The following is an 8,444-nucleotide window of genomic DNA, read 5'->3' on the forward strand; positions in this document are numbered from 1 at the left end:
CCGTCAAGTCTAATGGCGGTGATTTCTCCCTCGATCGGTGCCGGAATCCGGCGGGATTCAACTGCGATTGGACCGCGATTAGACCGCGATTCGACACTATTCCGACGGTCCAACCGTGGTCCAATCCGGTTTAAATGCAATTAGCGGTTTTTTACGTATTTCGGACCAGAAATGCCGCCGGTCACCGGTCGAACTGGTCCGACCGGATGGTCCGGTCCGGTTTTCAGAACCTTGCTACATATAATTACCACCACCAATTAAGAGAAGTGAGCAGGAAAACTTAAAATTGTCATACTTGGAAGCATTTTTAGTCAATATATTGTCATAAACTACCGAGGTGAAGTGGATGAAACCCTCAAGATGGAAAGTGACACTGACATTCTTGTTTAATAACCACTAGTGGCGAATCTAAGAATTTCACTCTATAGGGGCAAAAAATAAATTAAAACCAATCATAATCGTACTTTTTTTTTTTTCATTACAATAAGCTTCAACAAGAAGTTACAAAATACAAATAAATATCTTCAAAAAACACAATTTTTGTAAAAATAAAACAATTTTTTTGCTTCAGGGAGCTAACATACATAATCCTTAAAACGAGTAGGTAAACGTCTTACTCGTTGTGGCTGCATAGGAATAGAAGGAGGAGATTGCTCCTCGGTCAATGATGGGGGCGACTCGATTGGCTTGGGTGGAACAAGATCAATATGAGATGTCAAGTTGTCTATTTCACGTGGTACATAAGTTGCACTTGATTGATCAGATAATTCCTTTGTGGGACACAAAGAGTGGAGGTGATTTGATTGTGAATGTGAATCATGGATTGGTAAAGGAATGATTGGATTTGGAGTATTAATGTTGTTAGGAAATGCAAAAGGGAATTGATCTTCATAAAAAAATACATCTCGTGATGCAAAAACCTTGTGTGACTCCATATCGTAAACCCAATAACTTTTTTGACCTATTGGATAACCTATAAAAACACATGACCTTGAACGGGATGAAAATTTATCTTTCAATCTATTTTGATCAAGAACATAACAAAGATACCCAAAAACTCATAAATGTGAGTAGGATGGAAGTTTAGAAAACAACATTTCATAAGGACTCTTGCCTGATAATTGTGGTGTAGGAGTATAATTAATAAGATAAGCGGCTATTAACACACATTTACCCCAAAATTTAATGGGTAGACTAGCTTGAAATCGTTAAGGCATGAGCTACTTCTAAAAGGTGACAATGCTAGCGCTCTAAGACCCCATTTTGTTGGAGTGTATTAACACATGATGTCTCGTGGAAAATTCCATTAAGTTGAAAAATGTTGACATGGGACCAGTTGTGAATTCTAAAGCATTATCACTTCTAACTTTTCTGATTTTGCTGTCAAATGAGTTGAAATCATGGCATGAAATTGAATGAAACATTTAGAAGCATTTGATTTATTTTTCAATAGGAAAACCCATTTACATCTAGTGTAGTCATCAACAATTGTAAGAAAATAATATGCACCAGAAAAAGATTGAGTTCTATAAGGTCCCCAAATATCACAATGTACTAAATCAAAAGGTGATTGACTCTTACTAAAACATAAAAGGAAAAACATTTCAAGTTTGTTTAGCACGATAACAAACATTACAACATTTATTTGAATCTTTAAAGACAAATCATAAAATTGAGTGATTAAAGACAAACGATTAAAGGAAGGGTGGCCTAAACGTTTGTGCCATAGATCTAGCGATGAAGAACAAGAAGTAGCGGCAACAAAAGGTATGCGAAGCCCACTGAAGTAGTATAAGCCATCATGCAATTCACCCATTCCAATTAGCTTTTTCGAGGTAAGGTCCTGCAATACGCAAAATGTGGGAAAGAAATCATTGAGCAATTAAGATCTCTTGTCAGTTTACTTATGGAAATAAGATTGCACTTGAAAGAAAGTACATGGAGAACACTGTTTAAATTGATAACAGCATTTTACCATGAGAATGTACAAGCAAGGTTGACCCATTGGATAATCTAACAGGTCAGGAATAATCTGAAGATGTTATATCAAAAAGAGAGGATTTATTGGAAGAGAAATGTTCTGAAGCACCAAAATCTAGAAGCCAATCAAAAAGTTTTATAAGGGTTTGAGATGTCTTATTAACATAATTTGCTATGTTAGGATTTCCGTCAAAAGACAATAAGGACATGAGTTGACCATACTGTTCTTGTGTAAGAGTAAAGCCCCCATTCGAAGGCTGTTTAGGACCCAAAATGATGTTGGCAGAGGCTGAATCTGTTCCCCCCTTTGGTGAATTTCTTTTTGCTTTTCCATCCTGTTGGGTATCCAACAACTTTAAAACATGTCTCCTTTGTATGACACATGAAACCACAATGTTCACACCTATTATTGATAGCCCCTCGTGATTGCTGTTTCCAAATATCAGCCTTGGGATGGCTTGTGTGTTTAGTGGCAAAGTCGGTTGCCTCCACTGTTTGTGTTCGAGTTGCAACAAGACTTTGCTGTTTCTCCTCCTTTGTCACAAGTGCATAGGCTTTGTTGAGTGTAAGGAAAGGCTCCATGTTTAATGAGGGAGCGAATGACTCCATATTGGTCATTTAGACCCATAAGGAATTGATGAGTCTTCTCTGATAAAATCCCCTTTTCAGCCCCACAAGTGCAAGACGAGACCTTAGAATAAGTAGCCAACTCATCCCAAAATCCCTTTAATTTCGTGTAGTAAACTGCCACAGAGAGGTTCTATTGTTGTGCAAGACATATTTCTCGCTTCAATTCGTGTGTAAGCGGGACATGTCCTTAATAGAAATGTTTTTGCAAATCAATCCACATCTCATAAGTGGTATCTACATATGCAACACTATTATGTAATTCTAGAATTAAAGCATTAAAGATCCAAGAGATTACCATAGAATTGCATTTTTCCCAGGTTTGTATATCATGTTCTTCTATTTTTGACTTCAGTAGAGATCCATCAATGAAGTACAGCTTGTTCTTGGCTCGAAGAGCATTCATCATAGGGCATCTCCATGTGGGGCAGGGGTGGATCCAATCCCTCTGAGGGTAGGCCTACCCTCAGATATAAAAAAAAATTAATATATATAGACCTAAAAAAATGTTATTAATATATATATATATTATATTATATATATACTATTATATATATATCTATATATATATATATATATTATTATATAATATATATATAAGGTCTGCCATCAGATTTTAAAAAGACGAGAACTATTATTGATATATCTAGGCCCACAAAAAACTTATTATTAATATAGGGTGCGTTTGGTTTATTATTTTGGGTAAGATTTCGGGGATAGTATTGGATAGTTGGATAGGGGAGTATTACGAGATAAAATTTAAAATTTTTTGAAAAAGCTCCCAAGGTTTGCTAATTTAATAAACACCCTAATATATTAAAAATTGTAAAATGACAAAAACACCCCTACCACCCGCAGTGCCAGATTCCGGCTACCACCGCCGGAATCTAGCTGGAAAATTGGATAACCACACATACCTATCGGATCTAGCAGGTATTCGATCGATATAGCCTTTTCCGGTCATATCCGCCACGGATCTGGCCAGAAAAGGCCGGATGTGGCCTTCGACGGCCGAAAAAGGCCATCTATGGCCGTCGTTGACGGCCAGATCTGGCCATTTCAGGTGGTCGTGTGACTGTTGTGACAGATTTCGGCTACCACCGGTGGTGGTTGCCGAAATCTGGCAAGTATTGGTGGGTGGGGATGTTTTTGTTAGTTTTTAAACTTTTTTCTGGGGGATATTTAATGAAATTAATAAACTTGTGGGGTCTAAAAGTAATTAAAAAAATAGACTGATATTTTGGGAATAATGTGCCAAACAACATTTGAAGAATAGAATTGTGAATATGGATAAAAACAATAAGTCAAACGCACCCGTATATATTTTAAGCCTACATCATATTCAAAAGTTAAAACTCTCTCCACTCTTTTTCTTCGTGACTTTACCTACTTTTTATAGTTTTATCTCTAAAATTCTTTACTCTCTCATTCTCTCATTCTCTTTTTCATGCTATTCGCTCTTAGAACTTTTGAAGACTAAAATTATCAAAGCTTTCACTACTTAAGGTGCCACAATTAGCTCCGCTTTCTGTTTTATCAGTTTTAGGTATGTGTATTGCTCATTTCAATTTAGTTTATTTTAGAGTTGAATCATACTTGTTTTTTAGAGGTTTTTTATTCTAATTTGAGGGAAAAAGATATAGGTCTTATCAGTTTATTTTGTGTTTTGTGTCTAAGAATGAACTTGCTTTCCCAAATTAAAACCTTAACTATATTTCAAAGGACGTTATTCTTCACATTTCACCCACCATTTTCCTACATTTCAAACGTCACTATTCAACTGTTTAAAATTATTAAAGAAATTTGAGTTATTGTCTATATTTATACCAAGAAGAATTAGCCTTTTTTTTTTTTTTTTTGTTAATTCATATTAAAAGTCAACATAACATTGACTTGATTTAAGTTTTGATTGACTTTAGTTTAGGTTAGGCCTGGTCAAAGTCATGAACTTTATATTATTATCTTTGGAAGCCAAAATTAAAAAAAAAAAAATTAAAAGAAAGTTTTGCTCAAAGTTTACTCAACTCATTTACTCAAAATTTCACTTCTCATAAATTTATTCAAATAGGAAGTATTGTGTTATTGCATTCTTTTCTCTAGGTTCTTGATATTGTATATTTCCTTTGCTTAAGATTCAGTGATTTTTTAAGTTTTCAGTTGTTTGACAAATAATGGCAACGCTGCGAAGGCCCCGAGCAAAAATCCTGGATTCGCATGTGGGGTAATTGTCACCATTGAAAAGGATGAGACCAAGACATTCCCAGGATTATTTGAGGAATTAAGGAAGAAGGGGGGAGAGGTCATGTCCGAGTGTTGACTTTGATGACAAACTTTTTGTGGTTGTTGAACTTTCCAGGGATGTTCTGATGTCTTTACACCATCCATGTCTCCAGGCTTTGGATCCATGACTAAAGGTTTTTGGGAAATCAATATTGATTTCTTGTTTGCTCTAATACCCTGTAAAATAATGGCAAAGTGCAAGTTATTCTATTTCACCGTAATGTCTTCATAGACACGATACATTGATGAAATTTAGAGAGAAATCAACAAAAAAAAAGCTATTCTAGCCTAAGAAGGAAATTGTTATGAATTAAAGCTTAAACTCTAAACCAAACACACACAAACAAACAAGATCAAGAACAAGAAAGAACACGGTGATTTACCTTGGTTCACTTATCCAATATTTGGATAAGCTACATCCATATTGAGCTCCAGAAGTGGAGTAGCTCATTGCACTAATATTGCTCAAGAATCACAGTTAGAAACTCACACAAGAACAACCAAACTGAAACACCCTTAAAACAAGATCAACCCGTAACTAGCCCTTAGAGTGGAAACTCTAATCAAGGAGATCTAACCCTCCCACAGAATGATTACAGTCTAATCACTCAATCTACCCAGTTACAACAATGTTGATCAAGAATTTCCCAAACCCTAACTCAAAACCTTGTTTGCTCGATGAAGGAGAAAGCTTTCATGTGTTGAATATGCTGAAAAATGAGTTTATATACCATTGATCAAGGGACAGATTTGTAGCCGTTGGTTTAAAGAATTATTGACGACCAGGATTCACTCAGCCATGCTTCAAAACAACACCGTCCAACTGTTAGGGCCAAAAATCGTCCTTGGCCCAAATAGAGAAATAGGACCATTAGTGAAGAAAGACCAGGCCCAGTCCTACAAAGGCCCAAGCCAGGTTAGTCCTATTTTGACATGAGGTATAGCCGGCCCAAACCACGCGGGCACGAGCCTCTTAAACCTAGCCCATTTCCTAGGTCCACGAACAAATCCAGAGCCCACAGCCCCTTCAGAGTACTTTCCTACTCCTAATCAACCTCCTATTCAAGGCCGCCTTCCTATTCCTGATCACTTTCCTACTCAGTTAATTCTCCTAAACAGGGTCACCTTCCTATTTGGACACTAGTAAGACAACTCACCACGACCCTAATTCTTCTAGGGTTTGCATCAGAGTCATACTAGGACTCCTGCTCCCATCAGGATTGGGAGACCAGACGACCACTATATAAGCAGAGGCCATCCCTCTCACAAAGGACATCGACATTACCCCTTCACACCCGAGACTCTTTACTTGAGAGTTTCACTTATTCGCCGTAGTCACAGTCCCCGACTAGACTTCCGGTAATTTCTCATTCCCTAGCCCTCACTATATTAAGCCTTTCAGCCTTGCTGACTTGAGCGTCGGAGTGCCTACGGCAAACACCACCCTGGTGTTTCCCATTCGCTTCACGCGTGTGTTTCTCTACGTGTGCAGGTACAGCGGATCGCTAGTGGCCTCAACCTCACGGGATCAGACCCCCCTTTCCGTACAGGTAGATTTTTACATCTACAGTTTGGCGCCCACCGTGGGGCCTCTAGCAATCATTTGGCGTAACGAACCTTGCTACGTGGAGGAATATTCCATGGCTGACAATCCAGACGACGTTAACTCAAGCCTCGAGGCCAGACTGGAAGCTTTGACCGCTCTCATGCAACAAAACTTGGACAAGGTGGCCGCACTGGAAGCCGAAAACACATCCATCAGGATCGAGAACCAGTCGCTAAAAGAGAAAGTAAGCCGATTCTATGAACTCGAGTTTCTGCCCGACCAAGCACCCCCCAATTGGTTCCGCACCACTATCCCATCCATGCAACCTCTCTCCACACCAGAACATCGACCCTCGGATTCTGGTAAAGGGCCGCGTCAGCTTAACGCACTGGCACTCGACTACTCCGTTCTGACTAACGGAGATAAAGATACAACAATGCGCGGTCCAGTTGACCCATCCCAGCCTCGTGATCAAAGCGATCCAGCAATAGAGAACCCAAAGGATCAACCCATCCCCACCATACCACTTCACCTCCAGTCAACCTAAACACAAACCCCATCCGGCCCGGCTTACCCTCGCGGGTTGAATGGCCAAGTCAAACCAACTCCAGCTATTGAGCCCATCCATCCCGAAAGACCGAACGACTACCAGACAACTCCCCTGACCGTTCATGTAGGTAAGAACAACAGAACAGTGACAATGGGAGTCATCCAACCAGAAGGGATGAACGAAGACACATGCTACCAAGGAGCACACGATGGACTGATCTATCAGTCTACCCCCCGAGGGATGACCCCACGGGACGTACCAGATCCGGTAAGACAGGATGACCCGATAGTATCCGCTTCCCCTGTGGAACAGTTANCGGTCTTTCCAGTTTTTATCACTAGACCGCAGGTCGGTCACTAGATGAGACCGGTCGTGCCTCAAGTTTAGCAGATATCGGCCCTTCTCCTTATCATTCTCCTTCAGGAAGTACGAGTATAGCAGCTCGTGCAACCCGAACACAATTTGATGCCAAACACACAGATCCTCCAAGGCCATCAACAGTCTTTAGGCGTTCGGCATAAGTTGGGAAGGGGCAATAATGAAGTGATTCAGCACCTCCCAGATGAGGCGAGGCACAGGCAACCTCAACCCATCGTGAAACCATTTCTCGTACACACAAACCCAACCTTCAGCTTCCCAATCAACCGACTCGTACGACCACGGGGTCCGGACTTTGATAGAACCAGGGATATGATACAGCGTACGGATACGCCACACGTCACTGTCCTTCAGCACGGGCGGATAATCCCTGGTCAGAATCCCACTGTCCTGCTGGCTCGGCTCTTCCTCAGAGCTACTACCGGATGAAGAGGGACTGCCAGCCCCTCCGGAGTCTTCCCCACTCCTACCATACCGACCCGAGCCACTCGGCCCAGCTCCACTTGACCTTGGAGCAGCAACACTAACTGCGGTCGGCACGCCGACCGGAACGCTCCCCTCAAGCATCATCACCATAGTCGGGGCACGCTCATACTCGTCCCCAACATCAAACCCATCTTGACTCGACTCTGATGACAAATCGTCAGACATAGCGGATGACTCGCCCGTCTAAACCGATCGACTAGTTCCTTGGAGAACTCAACAACGCTCAAAATGTCAACCCAGCTGCCAGTCGTCCTTCAACACTGACCGACACCCGCGAAAGTCACTCTTCAATCTCAGTCGCCCCGCCTAATTGGCCGAATGAAGAGACGCTACTACCCGACCTGTCTGATAACTAGACGTCAACCTACCCTTGGTCGACCCCTCCGACCGACCGACCCTAGAACCAGGTTCAGTACAGCAGTTCGCTTGCCCCAGGCGACTGACCCACCTCCAAGCTCAAACCGAGTCACCTACTAACCTCGCTCACTCTCCCACGAACCTAAAAACTCCTACTCGCCCTGGATGACCGATCCCCTAGTCCACACCACGCGACCCCTCACCACTCGGTCAGACGCACCGACCGACCCAAACAATGCC

Source organism: Pistacia vera, unplaced genomic scaffold (assembly GCF_008641045.1).
Source record: "Pistacia vera cultivar Batoury unplaced genomic scaffold, PisVer_v2 Contig617, whole genome shotgun sequence".
Classification (NCBI taxonomy): Eukaryota; Viridiplantae; Streptophyta; class Magnoliopsida; order Sapindales; family Anacardiaceae; genus Pistacia; species Pistacia vera.